The sequence below is a fragment of the Plectropomus leopardus genome, chromosome 18 (assembly GCF_026936395.1).
Source record: "Plectropomus leopardus strain MGB_pleo_1.0 chromosome 18, ASM2693639v1, whole genome shotgun sequence".
NCBI lineage: Eukaryota > Metazoa > Chordata > Actinopteri > Perciformes > Serranidae > Plectropomus > Plectropomus leopardus.
Window position 1 is genome coordinate 15824861 of NC_142193.1, and position 15050 is coordinate 15839910.

At 39.8% G+C, this 15050-nt stretch overlaps 1 long non-coding RNA gene across 2 annotated transcripts in view; it reads right to left on the bottom strand.

Annotated features, from left to right (window-relative positions):
* Positions 1-15050, bottom strand: part of LOC148186461 (uncharacterized) — a 40895-nt gene that overhangs the window by 22448 nt on the left and 3397 nt on the right. The window contains exons 2-4 of one of the 2 annotated variants that reach the window (XR_015779641.1): positions 8560-8779; positions 4714-4800; positions 4262-4325 (exon numbers count right to left, since the gene is read on the bottom strand). This is a non-coding gene — a long non-coding RNA (uncharacterized LOC148186461). The remainder of the gene's footprint in view (positions 1-4261; positions 4326-4713; positions 4801-8559; positions 8780-15050) is intronic. The other variant, XR_015779642.1, reaches the window with a different exon arrangement.

Consider the following 15050-nt stretch of genomic DNA (forward strand, 5'->3'; position numbering starts at 1 on the left):
GTGTGACAGGTTCTTGTCTATCTGTGCCTGCCGCACTCCTTGTTATTGTCTCGTGGTTAGGTGTGTGTGACTGAGCCGAGCAAGAGGCAGGCTGCTCCGCTGAGCTGAGCTTACACACCCTGTCAAACATGACATCTCGTTTACACTGTGACTGGCGTCCTCCTCGCTAACCCTTTGGCCCGAATGGAAATGAATGGGGGTCGACAAGCAGAGGCACATTCGGTTATGTTCAGATTACAGAGGTCCGGGTAGAGGGACCTCAATATTTACACTGCTGTGACTCTGCACACACGGTAGGAACAGTAGCCTGGCACTGTGATCATTTAGAGAGGGGGGTGTTTGAACTCTTATCTCCACAGGTGAAAGCCATCATGTCCACATGCTTCACTGTGAAAGAAAACTAAACCCACTCTCTCCCTCTACTTCACTGTGGTGCCCCCAGAAATTTTTCAAGGGGTGGCCAGATGGTCCACTAATAATCTTGGGTTGGCACACCATAACAAAAAGTCATAACTGGATTTCAGAAATTTGATTATGCTGTTGAAGTATATAGAGTGCCCCAGGGATGGTGTTTTTCTGTGGGCCAGTGTGGAAGTTCCCTCGTCAAAAAGCCTCTGAGATTTTGCCATTGGAGTTTGGATCACTGCCAAAAATAAGCTCTGTGCCAAACAAACATTTATGATACTCACACGTGTTGTTCAGCAAGATAATATTTACAAATGAACACCACTTTTAGGATTTTTGAAGCCTAAATGTAATCACAAGGAGTAAAAGGCTAATGCTAAGCTTAAACGAACTACACTACTGTTGCGTCACCACTGCTAAGAGGCTGTAAAGTGTTCAACGTGATGACGTTTTGTAGTCTCATTTAGCCACTTGTTAGCAATGGTTTTTAAAAAAACTTAAATGTTTACAAGTGGAGTATTTACTGAAATTTTTTATGTCGTAGAACAAAACGCGAAAGTCTCTTGATCTTGTGTTAACCACAGACCTTATTTAAGGCTAACAAAAAACAACACATTCAAAAAACCCACTGAATTTGAGATGAGAGAACTGAAATGCTATTAGATATCGGGGTTTTAGGACTCATTACTGGGGTACGCTGGTTGAAAACCTTGTCAATATCGTTACGAGTTCCACAACAATCCTTGTTTTAATATATGTTTTAATCTTTTATGGATCCATACATGATTGTCAATCCATTGTTCTTTCATTGACAAATATACTGCTGTAATTTGAAAGCGTTCATTGATTGTAAGGAACAAAACATTTACTGGAAACAAGAATTCTTAAATATAGGGGAAAGGCTTGGTGCACAGTTTAGCTTAAGTCTTGTGCATCATTTAGTTTTCTTACCGACAACCTAAGCCAGCATTGTTCCACCAATATATCCCTTAGTTTGTCTAGTTTTACAAGATACCATCACCTTAATGTCAAACACCTTGCTTAAAAAGTGAGAATGCCACAATCTCTTAAGGCCCAGACACACCAAACCCACATCAATAAACCAGTTGCAACAAAGGCCAGCTGTTGCATTGCCCCATGTTGCCTGTGTTTCGGCCAAAAAGTTGCCCTAAACACCCCACCAAGACCACATTCAGCAGCCAACGGAAATGTAACTTCTGTGTCTGAATATGAGGAAATAACTCTTCATACCAGCAGGTGGTGGTAGTATATATTCCTCTTTAAAAAGGGGACTCTGGAAGACCAACAGGACAAACTCAAGGCCCTAGTTAGCCAGTTAGCACATTGATAACAAACACTGATGTTGAAATAACAAAGCACAGGCTATTTACTGTGCACTAGCAAACAATAACACCAACCATAATGAACTATTTCTGCTATCTTCAATGTGGATTCAACATGCTGAATGTGAAAAAATAAAACATAAAAAAGGTCTCAAGGGCTTGGGCCAACAGTGTAGGACAGACTGCAAAGACAGGGATGACAGATGCTCACCGCTGGCTGTAAAATGACCAATTGATGATCAGCTTGGCATTTCGGGGCCTCCAATTATTTTCTCTGGGGAGGGCTAGAAACTGTGTCAGGGGCAGAGGCCTCCTCTGGCAACCCCTTGAAGGCACCAGTGCTTCCTCACACTTGACTTTAGGGAATTCCTTGATAATATTCTGATTGTTGTGAAGTTGGACAGGTGCAAAAATAGCAGGGCGGATGCTCAGGAGTGCTGATCCAAATCAACAGAGATAAGTGTGCGGTGGTAGGCACGTAGCTCACCTGCGTATCTCTTCGTGTCTGTGGAAAGGACACGTGTCACATATTTTTTTGTCTGACATTGATAACATCATAAAGGCATTTGCAGACAAGCTAAATTCTTTTTGCAAAACTCTGCCCCAGTTTGAGGTGATGGAATAGTCCTTTTGACGGAGATGTAAAACACACCTCTCCTCTCAGTCATCACAAAATTCAATGTATTTTTCTTTACAGCCAAGTAAATGCTGCTTAAAGCTGTGAATTGATTCAGCTGCATAGAGGAAAATACATTTCCTTGCAAATGAATTTTTGCTAAGTAAGAGCTTTTCACTGTGGGTCTCCAAGGCATTACACACGTAGTCTCTGGAACTCTGCTGGCCTCTTATCCAGCTGTAGTCCAATTCTTAATAGAATTAAAAGGATTAATGGGCTCTTTAGTATGCTCAAGTTCAGGCTTGCTCCCCCAGCCTGAACTGCTATGCATATTTCTGAATCTCCCATAGTAATTACTCAGTGAATACACTAGCTGCAGCCATTAGGACTGCAAGTGGGCACATTGTGTCCTGATATGAGTCTGTGAAAGGCATTAGTTTGCATGTTCAGGGTTAGATAAATCTTGCCTCCCCTGTCCCCTCTCTCTCTCTCTCTCTCTCCCCCCCTCTGCTCTCCAGGGATTAGGATATTTCAATAAGCCACGTTGGCTCATTGAATAAGCAAAGAGATCAACCCCCAAAAAAGTGGAGTACAAAGAGCTGATGGGAACTACAGGTGCATAGCAAGGCAATCATCACTGTCAAATGTGGAAATCTTGTGTGATGTTTGCGCAGTTGTGTGATGTGTATTTCCTCACATACACAGCAGTAAATGCATACCAGTACCCAGTTTATCAGTCTAACACATATGGTATGAGCAGATAAGTTAGTACACATACTATCTGATGAGGATAGCATCACTTAACAAACCAAGGCAGTTATGTACTCCCCCACGCATACTGTGTTGGGTCACTGAGGCTGTATAGTGTGCATACACATACAGTGCATGTATACTTTTGAACTTAAATAATTTGGTAAGGAACTATAGACAGAGTAAAAGGTTTACTTTGGAGTCAGCCACTGTGTTAACAAACATGGCAGTGTGATGAAATACCTCCCTTGCAGAGAAATTCTAACAAATATCTCTGTTAGTTGATATATAAAAGCATCAATACTTGTGGCACACACTTTTCTAATTGCTCGTCAGCTTTCTAAAAGAACAAACATTTTATGACTGCTCAGAGCTTAACATTTCATTGGGAGATAAATCATTTACAGGTCCAGTTTGTAGGATTTAGGCAGATCTATTAGCAAAATTTGAATATGATATGATAAGTATTTATTCTTTGGTGTATAATCACCAAAAAATGAGAATTGTTGTGATTTTGTTACCTTAGAATGATCTTTTTATATCTATACAGGGAGCAGGTCCTCATCTGCAGAGTCCACCATGTTTCTACAGCAGCCCGGACAAACCAAACACTGGCTTTCGATAGGGCCATTTGCATTGTCATTTTTTTTATGTTTTCACGTTGGCCACCATAGTTAGTTGTCAAATAGCATGAGAAAAACATTGGTTTTTATCTTGACACTGCTTTATTAAGAGTTTTTATTGGTTTAAATCATCAGTTCTATTTGTTTTGGAGAGCATGAAACCTCTGTGGTTTTTTTTTTTCAGCTCACAGTAAAAACCTCCTGATTGTCTAGATCTTAAGTTATTGGAGGAAATATGTGTGCACACATTATATATATATCCTTTATTTAACCAGGTAAAAGACTCATTGAGATTTAAAATCTCTTTTCCAAGAGAGAAAGCACTCCATTTTTGTGTATATTTATCTTCTTTTTACAGTCATTTATTTTCATGCGTGAGTAGGTAAGTGTGTTTGAGCAGAGTGAATGGAACCATTTTTTTTTTTTAAATGACAAAGTCAATCCCGTTATATGTGGACATGCAATGACAATAAAGACATTCATTCATTCATTCATTCATTCATTCATTCATTCATTTTATTCACCTGGTCTGTTTATATTGGAGAGGAAGAGACCTCTGTGGATAATATGGCTCCCGGTAAAAACTTCCTGGAAAATGAACACAGAAAGAATCCTAACCAGGAGTTCACACTAGGCACATGGGAGAAGTTTAAGCTGGTTGCAATCTGCAATCCTCACTGCTAGATGCCATTAGATCGTTCATACTTCATCATATTTTTTAGGTTTGTTGAAAAGCAACCGCACCTCTCCCTGAAGAGCTTTTCTCACTAGCCTTGTATAGCCAGTCATGACAAACAGCAAACTGAGCAGAAAGCATGCCGCTGTTTACCATATTAGAGGCCATATCGCTGTCTCTGCAGGGGTGAGGTGTTACGAAAGTACAACACAATGGAAAAGGTTACCTGATAAGACCTGGCGCCATAATGTGTGGTGTGTTTATTTAAGTGTCAAGCTGAATGTTTTGGGGTATGCTGACCTTAACTACCTGCAGCGTCTCCCTGTTGAGCACGAGGTGTTTTCAGTTATGGATGTAGCTCTTCCTCTCTCTCTCTCTCTGTGTCACCTGTGAAACAAACCAGAAGCAAACACATTTAAATAGTCTGACAGGTAAAGATTTGACCCAAAATCATGAAAAGCCAGTTAGACTTTGACATTCTTCAATAAAACAAGCTTATCTACCAGAGCCTAGACAAGACACGTTGTCGATAGAGATACCAAACCACTTTGTTTACATTGTGCGGGCTGAAGGATGAGAGATGTCTAGTGTGTGTGTGTGTGTGTGTGTGTGTGTTCATGTTTGTTCCATAACCTGCAGGCTGCTGAGGGCAGACTGGAATGCAAAAACAAGATCATGGGAATAAAAACAATAGTTGGGACCAGTGAGGTGTCAGTGAGGGCTGCAGCCGAGAGGTGGGAGGACAATCCTGGGTTCCAAGGTCAACAAGCCACAGCCTCCCGCAACACACACATTCACATGTAGTGATAACATAAAAGTGACATGACACTCAGCCCATGTTAATACAATCCGGGGAATCGTGAAAACAGCTCATTCATCACTGAAGCAAACCATAGCACATTACTCAAGTGAACCTCATAAAGTTGGATGTACACAAGTGACCTCAGAGCTCACTCTATAGCTCTAAGGAGATGATCTCACAAGCGAAAACACATCTCTTGTGTGTATAAAACATTATGGGTCAGTGTATGCCCGTGCGGGTTAGCATCTGTGTGTATGTTTAAACTGTGTTTTTGCCCACTAGACTCCATGTTTATGCATTAAAATGTGTGTGAGCGTACAACTGTTTCTGAAAGTGGATTCGAGAGGTTATTTAGGCCACAAACTTCCCTTTCAAATACCATTATAATCTCACGGCTACAGTCTCCCGTACACTCTGTCATACTCTCCTGTAAATACCATTTTAGCCTCTATTGTAATAAATGTGAGAACACTGGTTGGTATGAAAAATATTGATGTTGTATATACAAGAGGATTATTGTGTTTGTGTGTGTGTGTGTGTGTGTGTGTGGGTGGGTGGGATTACAGTCTGTCAAAGAGAAAGGGAGAGAATGACAGTGTTTGTGTGAGAGAGAATTGTGGTGTGTGAATAAAATAATGGTGTGTGTGGATAGCCTGATAGCCTATTATATGTGAGACAATGAGTTTATGTGGGAAAGAAAATATGTGTAAAATACAATATAGCTATGGGAGATACATATGGAAAAATAATTTAACTAATCAAACTCACAGGAGGTTTTTTTTTTAGTAGAGCCCACTTGGTCTGGTAAGACTAGTCGCCTATGGAGGCTAATATAACAAACTTTAGATAGATATTGTTGAATAACCGGCATTATTAGGTTTGTTTACTGACTCCATGACTTTTCTATTCTTGTGGTGCTTTTACACGACACTGTATGATGTCAACAATGGTGGAAAAGGTATTTAGATCTTTGACCTAATTTAATTTAGCAATACTTCAGTGTAAACATCAGAATCATAATTAGTGTTTGGAGGGTCCCTTTTGTAATGTAATAGGTAAGAGATTACTAGTTACCCTGTTAAAAAAGTAATAAGTTATGAAACTATTTTATCAAAGTAATGTAACTTATTACATTTGATTACTTTTTGATTCCTGTCCTAACAAATGTTTTAAACAAGGCAATAAAGCTGAAAAGATCTAGAAACACAAGTGCATAAATGTTGTGCTCAAATGTATCTCAATAGCTTTGCTGCTATGATATTTCTAAATACTTTTTCATGAAATACTTTACTATGACTTTTTATGACACTTTTAATGACATAACCTAATAATACTTGATAAAAACTTTAAAAATCGAGAATGATTTAGACTACGTAACACTCAGGTTATATCCTCGTTCTCTCTTTTTTTCGCTCTTTTTTTTTAAATGTAATGAGTTAAAGAGACAGTATATTGTTTGGCACTGGTTGTACTCACAAGTTACAAAAATTAAAGTAGTCAGTATGCAGAATGGCCCATTTCAGAATGATATATATTATATCACTGGATTATTGATGCATTAATGTGTATATCACCTTAGTGTTGCAGCTGGTAGAAGTGGACCTAATATTAATAAGGCAGCTTTATATAATGCTGGGTAGTTTACCTCTTTGAAACCTGGGCAAAGTGGATTGACTCTTTCCCTAAAACATGGGAAGAAAGGCAATGAGCAACAACAGTACAAAAGAACTAAAGAAGAGAATAAAAGAGAAAATAATCCAAAAATTAGCAAGAAATTTAAAAGTACATGAAAATTACCTTAGAATTAGTAACAAAACATGAATTTACCTGGAAAAAGTGTTTAAAATGTATATTTATTCTGTAACATAATTTTAAATACGTAATTATGATAATTATAAATATATTTTTTACCCATCTTTTTTTTCCATAGACATTTTTTCCAAAGCTTTTTAAAAATGTTTTTCTAAATATATTAATTTCTTGCAATTTGTAGAACATTTCTTGTTGCTCATTCCCTTTTCTTCCTGTGTTTTTGAAAGAAAGCAAAATGTGCTCAGGGCTCAAAGGTTAAATACTTGTGAGAGGAGAAAGCAGCACAAGAAAAGTGATGTTGCTCCAGGCTTCAAAGGGTTTATCTACGATTATAATAACTTATCTGCTGATATATGTTTTTAATTAATGATCTCAATCTGCAAAGTAACTAGTAGGCCTAACTATAAGTGTCAAATAAATGAAGTGGAGTAGAAGTATAAAGTAGTATGAAAAAGACACAAGTAGGAGTGCCTCAAAATTGTACTGAAGTACAATACATGAATTAATGTAGTTAATTAATTAGATTCCACCACCGCATGTCAGAGATATATATTTCAATGGATTTATCACAAAGGTAAAACAGATAGTAGAGGGAAATTCAAAGAGCCATTATCCTGAAATTGCCACTTGTTGCCACAGAGGTCACTGTTCAGCCAAATTTGCACAGTACTGCACTTGGCATTTATCTTGTTTTGCTAAAATTATGGCAAATTTGAAATAAATTCTCTAATGAGTTAACTTATCTTCTTTTTAGTGTATAAGGCTGCTAAACAAGGTGAGTGTAAATGTGTACATAATGATGATTAAAGTACAGTATTTGGGACAGTAAAGTGCTGTATGTGCCAGAGCATGATGCAGAGTGTGTCTGTGATAGAGAGGATGGTGCAGCAGTGCTCCTAATTACAGTCCTCTCTGGGAACTACCTTGAATAACAAGGAGCACTAAAGAACCCAAGGTGCTGAGGTCACACTTAGAACACTGCAGTAAATCAGAGAGCCAGTGAAATGTGCTCGTTTGAGCCCAGGAAACTGTTAAATACAGTGCAAGCCTCTCTCTTTCTGCGACTGTATGTGCATGTGTGTGTATACATTCTTTCATCTACGCTCTGCTGCAGTGTGATGATAGCTCAGAACCAACAGTTTAATGAGTATTCTCACTGCAGACGCCTATATTACACCAGTATTCCTGTAATTCCTAGTTTTGAATGAGGTGAACTTGTGAGTAATTTGTGTGTGTAATGCTGATCTACTAACATCACTTGCCAAGGAGAGCCTGTGTAGATAGAGGGCAGTAAGTACAACACAGTAAGTAGCAGATATTATCTTTAACAACAGTAATAAATCATTCTTAAATCTAATGCCCATGTGCCTCATTTCTTGTCTGCTAGTATCTCTTAAAATGCATTTTCCTGGCACTACTTAGTGACAGGTGGATTACGGCAGCTTTTACTGTTTACAGTCATTTGGTGTAATTGTTGAACAATGTCAGTCTGACAGTCGCGGCTGCTGGCTGCCATTGTTATTAGTGCTAACCTTCAGGGCCGAGTTGTGGTTTCCTGTGTCCTGTAATTATGTTTCTCCTTCCCCTTGGTTGTGGTGACAGACGATGCCTGCAGTGGAAAAGCCGGTGAAGGAAACCTCCTGCTGGAAGATGAGGAATGATGGCAGAGACAGGGAGACAATCCCAGACCTGGAACCACAGAAGTATCTATCTGTCTAGACACTCAACAGCTGTCTTCGGCAAGCGTGCACACTGCAAAAAAAAAGAAAACGAAAAAAGAAACACAAGTCAGTTGCATGGGTTAAAGTTTTTAAAAATGCAATATGACTTGTTTACAGTGCAAATCAGCTTCACTGACGCAGTTATTGCCACACAGGGAAAAGGAATATAAACATGAGATTAAAAACATAAGAATAAAAACAAATACTATAGTGAAATTGGCTACAAGCTGTCACTATAACAGATATGCTAATGGTAATGTTGCAAATGTAAGGTGATCAAAATAAAATGTACAAACTGTGGAAGAATACTAAATACTGTGAATAATATAAAATACAGATTAAAGATAAATACATGAACAATTACAAATGCAGACTGTGCAAAATGTTGACATAAAAACAAACTTGCAGTCAAGCAAAGAGTGTAGAAACAGAGCAAAAACCCAAAAACTGCAGTCAGAAGAGTGCGGATCTCTGCCAGGTGGCTACCTGAGCTTATCCCGGCTTCTACAGAAAATTCTTGTTATTCCAGCAGACACGCCACAACGTGTTTCAGAAGCATCCAAAAAGCTCATAAAGCCTACTTACACAAACATCAAGGAAAAATGACCAAATCAACAAAATCTGCAAGTCTACATGATCAAGCAGGCAAAATGATCTGCTTCTGAAAAGCTCCCATGTGGTATGACACTGTGGGGTGGACAGAATAAAAACAGGTTGTAGTTGGACCATAGAGAGAAATGTGTCCCCCCTGGCTCCCTTACTGTCAAGATGGCAGCAAAAATTTAAAAAATTAGGACTAGTTCATTTTGAATCATGCCTAAATTTAGTGAATCAGAACATATTGGGTATAAAATTTATCTTTGGATTCAATATGAGAGACTTAACCATATTTTTATAGATCTCAGATTTTGAATCATTACAAAGGCCCAATTTCTGGAAAATTTGCCCCCATCATCTGGAGAGAGGAGTCAGCAGTCAATGACGGTTAAAGAAAAAAGGTTAATGAAACAGTGTTTCAACAGTTGAGAATCACTACAACCACAAGAGATCCTTGAGCATACAGTCATAAAAGAGAACACTAAATATTCAGCTGATTGGTCCAATAGTTTGTGAGATTAGCTATGGACAGATGGACACACACACAAGGCCATGATCCCATTGTGGATTAAACCTGGTGAACATAATTAAAAAGCAAGAAAATATCAAATGCAAATAAAATGTTAAAATCAAAACAAATACAAAGCAATCTGTGGATAAGTTTGACATACCCTGTAACTGAATTTAATCGCTATCATTTTGGTACGAGCAATCAGGTGAGTGGTCAGCCTTATGTCATAGAAGAAAAAATTGTCTCACACAAATAAGATAAGAAAAAACGTTTTTTATTCCTAGGGAAACTGCTGTGCAGCCGTTGCAATACAAGGTGGGAAGTGCAAATACAAAAAGACTAAGATAACGAAAATCAGATTAACAGTATGGATCATAGAAAAATAAACAGGTTCACTGCAGGGACCAGTCTAGGTGGGCTGTTTATAGAAAGGAATGAACAGTATCAGATCTGAATTATGAGTATAGTACAAGTACATGGTTGGAATGTTCTGATTATGACAGTCCAAATCAAATCAAATTAAACTGTCGGCCTTTGCAGCTCAAATTTTCCGGTAAGGTACCAGGGCCCTGTAACTGGAACACCTAGTTTGCACACTGTTCATTTCACCTTACTTTTCATGCTACAACATGTCAAAAATACCTGCGAAACGTCCCATTTTTTCATCGTTTTAATGACGTTTTAAGTATGTTGAAACATTTCTTGCAGTGTGCCGCTCTCCTGCTCTGCTCTCCACTTTCTTCTCTCCAATTTTTCAGGTGAGTGCCTGATCGCCTCACTGATCCGCAGCACGACCAAACACAAGGCTTTGTTTATTTAACAATAGGACTCAGCCAAGTGTGAACAGCTACAGGAGGGCTGCCTTAACAAAACATGACAGTGATAGACATACTGACTTAACTGACATTTTACAGCACTGCAGCAGCTGCACATTTACAATTCCCTTTCTCACTCACGTTATCAAAGCTGTAGGTGAGACAGTCTTTTTTACTGTGAATGACAAAGAGCAGTATGCACATTTAAGAGAGTAGCTTAAATGAACCAAAAGGGTAATATGATGTGAACTTCTTGCGTACTTTCTCATGGGTCCACTTAAGTGTGCAGTGCATGCCGCTGCTTGTTTGTGTGTCAGAACAAATGGTGGCGTGTGTGAGCTGAGTCGCAGCATATGTGTGTGCATGCATTTTTACGTGTGAGGCTACAGGAATAACAGAGTGCACGGTATAAAAATCCTGATTGTTTCTGAGGGATTATACTCCACAATGCAGGGCTTTATCAGACGGCCTGGACTGCTGTAACAAGACACGCTCGCCCTGGGTTCACCCGGCCAAATACTGAGACTTACGCCAGCAACGAAGCACAGGGGGAGAAAGACATGAAGAGAGTAAAGAAAAGAAATACAAGGGGGGGAAAACGATGGCAAAGGAGAGAGGGAGGAAGAAACGGCAGAGGAAGAGAAGAGGGGTGAAAGAGAAAGTGGGAGAAATGCAGAGAAAGGAGAGTAAAAAGTACAGAGAAAGGCAGAAGTTGAGCAAGTTTAACTGGAGGCCAAGCTTCAAACAGAGAGGTTTGTTTTCTGACAGAGATCCCTCTCAGGAGATTGAGCTGGAAAACAGATTAATAGAGGCTGTCCAAGTTGCTCTCTGATATTGCACAACATGTGCCTGAGCACCATGTGAATAAGAGCTGCTGTGCATTAGACTGTGCTTCGACGTGGCTGTTTGGGCCTAATGTACAAGATGCAACCTTGCCAAGCCTTTATATTCAGACACTGATAAGCCCTCGAGCAGGGGTTGGTCTGTTTGCAGAAATCATTCAGAACTTTCATGTTTGGCTCTATGGAGGAGAGGTGCTGTGGATTGGGTTGTTTTATTTGTGCCATTTTATAAGAGTTTCTCAGCAGGATCAGGTTGCTGTGCCCAGGCAAACCAAGCTCTGTAAAGGGGAGCTGTGGTTTTTTGGAAATGAGGGGGAGACTTGGCTGCAGTAGAAGGGGCTTTAATATGTGTGTAGGAGGTGTGGGTGGGGTGTGCATGTTATTGTGTGAGGCCCTGTGACTTCATATATTCATATATATATTGCCGTGACGCCTCCACTCCTAGCAATCATGCAGAATATTCTCTCAGACTTGTTAATTCACTTTTATTAGCTGTTCATTTCTTTGGTATGTAAGTTCCATAATGTAACTGCATAGCATGATTTAATGTTTATGTATTACAGTACACAACACAATCCAGTGGGTGAGCTGGGCGAAACCCACATGAATGTGATTACTGTGTACGTATTTCTCTATAAGTGAGTAGTGATGGGCAAAAGTGAATGAAGAAATTTTTTTGAACGACTCTTTTTAGTGTCTGGTTTACCAGATCAGCCTGTCGGACATCAGAATGCTCATGAATCCATCAGATGTTATAACGTACTGCAGCAAAAGCATTCAAATAACAAGCGAGGACTAATTACATCTGACTCAAGTGGAGACCATACACTGTATAATGAAAGTGGAAAACGTAACAGCTCCCAAAAAGTAAAGCCAAAATATGTCGATTGGGCTGGTCATACAGCCCGCCCTCTTTATGTTAGCAGATGGGACATGGGCCAAACTAAAATCTCAAAGTACACGACAAATATATTTTTTCCAAAAATGGTTTCTGTCATTTTAGGTACTTCTTATCCCGCTGATGTATGTTCAATCGTTTTACTTTTCTGATAAGTTAAGTTTTATGAAGTTATTTGATGCTATGAAAGGGAGTTTGACATCATGGCTGACAGCTGTTGGTGCCGAGCGGTGGGCTTGTGATCAATGGTGCTGCTCACGATCGTTTGGACAGGGGTAATGGCGGGAAATCGATGCTGCAGAGATCGCTACTGCGCAGAAAAAGTGTTGTATTTTGTTGCTCATAGTGTTTAAACAACACATTGCTTACATAGACACCTACAAACAAGTGGGATGCTGAATCAGTGCTTTAAAAGAAAATTTTATCTCAATGTATGCAAATGCATGTAAACTTTGGCTACATGATAATGCTTTAGAGAGAACTTTTGTTTGGCAGAAAGCACTAGCTTGGATGTGTAGGTACTATAACTGAGTGTCAGAGACAAAATGCATATTTTGCAGCATCAAACGAGGTTTGGTCATGGGCGGATTATGAGACGATAGGCCCCTGAGCACAAATATGCAAATGGCCTCACACCCTCTCCTACACAGGAGCAATACACATAGACTTTGTGGTAATTTTGCATCTCTTTGTTGTTATGCATACTTTTGTGGTTCTGTGTCTCTTTTGTTGTTGTTTTTTAAATTATTGTTCATTTAGTGTCTACAAGTGATTGTTTTGTGTCTATCTGCAGTCATTTTGCATCTCTTCGAGGTCATTTTGTGGCTAATTTTGGTAACTTTGTGTCTCTTTGAGGTAATTTGGTGTCACTATGTATTTCTTAGTTATTGTTTTATGTCTATTTGTTGTTTTTTTAAAATCTCCTTGATATTATTATGTCTCTTTTGGTCATTTTGTCCATTTTCATAGTTATTTTGCATCTCTTTCTGGTCGGTATGGGTTAATTTGAGTGACATTTTGCAGGTAAAGGCTAGGGGGGCCCTGATATGTTGAGCCCCTGGGCCTGTGCCCAGAAGGCCCAATCAGTAATCCATTCATGGGTTTGACACTTTAACATGTATTAACTTGAAGGACACAGTACTGTGAAAAGAATCTGTCTGCCCATCACTATATGTGAATAAAAATGCTAGTGTGTTGGTGTGTAGATGCCCCTTTGTGATATCCAACCTGTGCCTGTGGGGGTTTCAGGCTTCATACTGAGCTGACTGGACAGACCAAAGTGTGTGTAACAGTCCCTGCACGATTTGCCGTTCTCTAAACTCGCTTCTCCTTTGGTCTCGCACTCAGAATGAGGGATTATGCTTATTACCATTTTACTTGAAAGCACCCCTTGTGACTTGATGCTTTTCCTAGCCACGGTTCAATCACTTCTAAGGTTTGGGTTCAGGGAAAATGCAATGTAATTGCCTGTGGCGTTGCTCTCTGCATGAATAATACAACTGGAACATTTGTTATCTAAAGGCAAAGTCTAAAATACTCACTGTCAGGGTGTGAACATGATACTGCTTTCTTAAAAGGAGTCGCTCCTGGCCTGTATATGCTGTTATGGTTGCAGTCGACTTTCTGCTGGGTGTATTTAGAAACTGTGGTGGAGCTACTCGAACTCAAGCCAAGCGGGGTACTAGGCAGCAGGAGGTATTGTTTCAGAGCTACTCAAGATTCTCAGGGTGTTGCTTTGCCTCAGCTTTGACTCACACGCTCTGAATGGTGCACCCAGCTTTAGTTTTACACTTGGGTTCATAATGGTGAACTGTACAAACTTTATGGGGGTTCTTTTAACCTCTTGCCTTTCTTTAGTTCAAAACAATTCCTAATACCAGCGCCAAAATCTGTCTACCTTTCAAGCCCTTATAGTACTGCCCGCATCCACATGGACAGAGAATGAGGGATTGAGGGGGTGGCAGTGAGACGGGAAGAGAGCTGTTTATCTCTCATCGTTGCTCTTATGAGCGGAAGAAGAAGGAAGAGTTGAGACAGATGGGGAGAGGACTCAAAAGCAGCCAAATTGTAATTATTTACCCTAAAAGTCCTGTTTAGACTGGCTGGAATTTACTCTGTCTCTCAGAACTGGACGCACAGTGTTTGTGGGAGTGCGGGCCGTGGGACATGCATGTTCAGAGCTTTGTGTGTGTTTTCAGTCTGTCCTGCGTCATCACTCCTCTCCTCTGTTTATGCAGGCGCTATGTGGATATGGAGATGGATGGTAGGATACATCCAAGCCTCCCACTGTCACTTGATATCTATGGAAAATGGATCAGATGATTGGACAAGTCCACTTTCACAAAGCCTCCCAATTGGGGGAGCCAAGCCAAGTCCATTTACTCCCTCATTCATGCCTGTTGTGATGCGGACGGCTCTCTCCAAGAAGTGATGAAGCTATCGAAAATGATCCAAAGTTGAACTGGTTAGTCACACCACGTTGGCTAATCAGGAAATCTGCTTGGCTTTGATATCGTCTCCTACATCTAAGCCAATGTGATAATTATGCTTAGGGTAAAAAAAAAAACAAAAAACAGTTGAGAGTATGTTTTGGACTTTTTTCACTCACAATGCTGGTGCGCTAAGAGAGACAGAGAAGA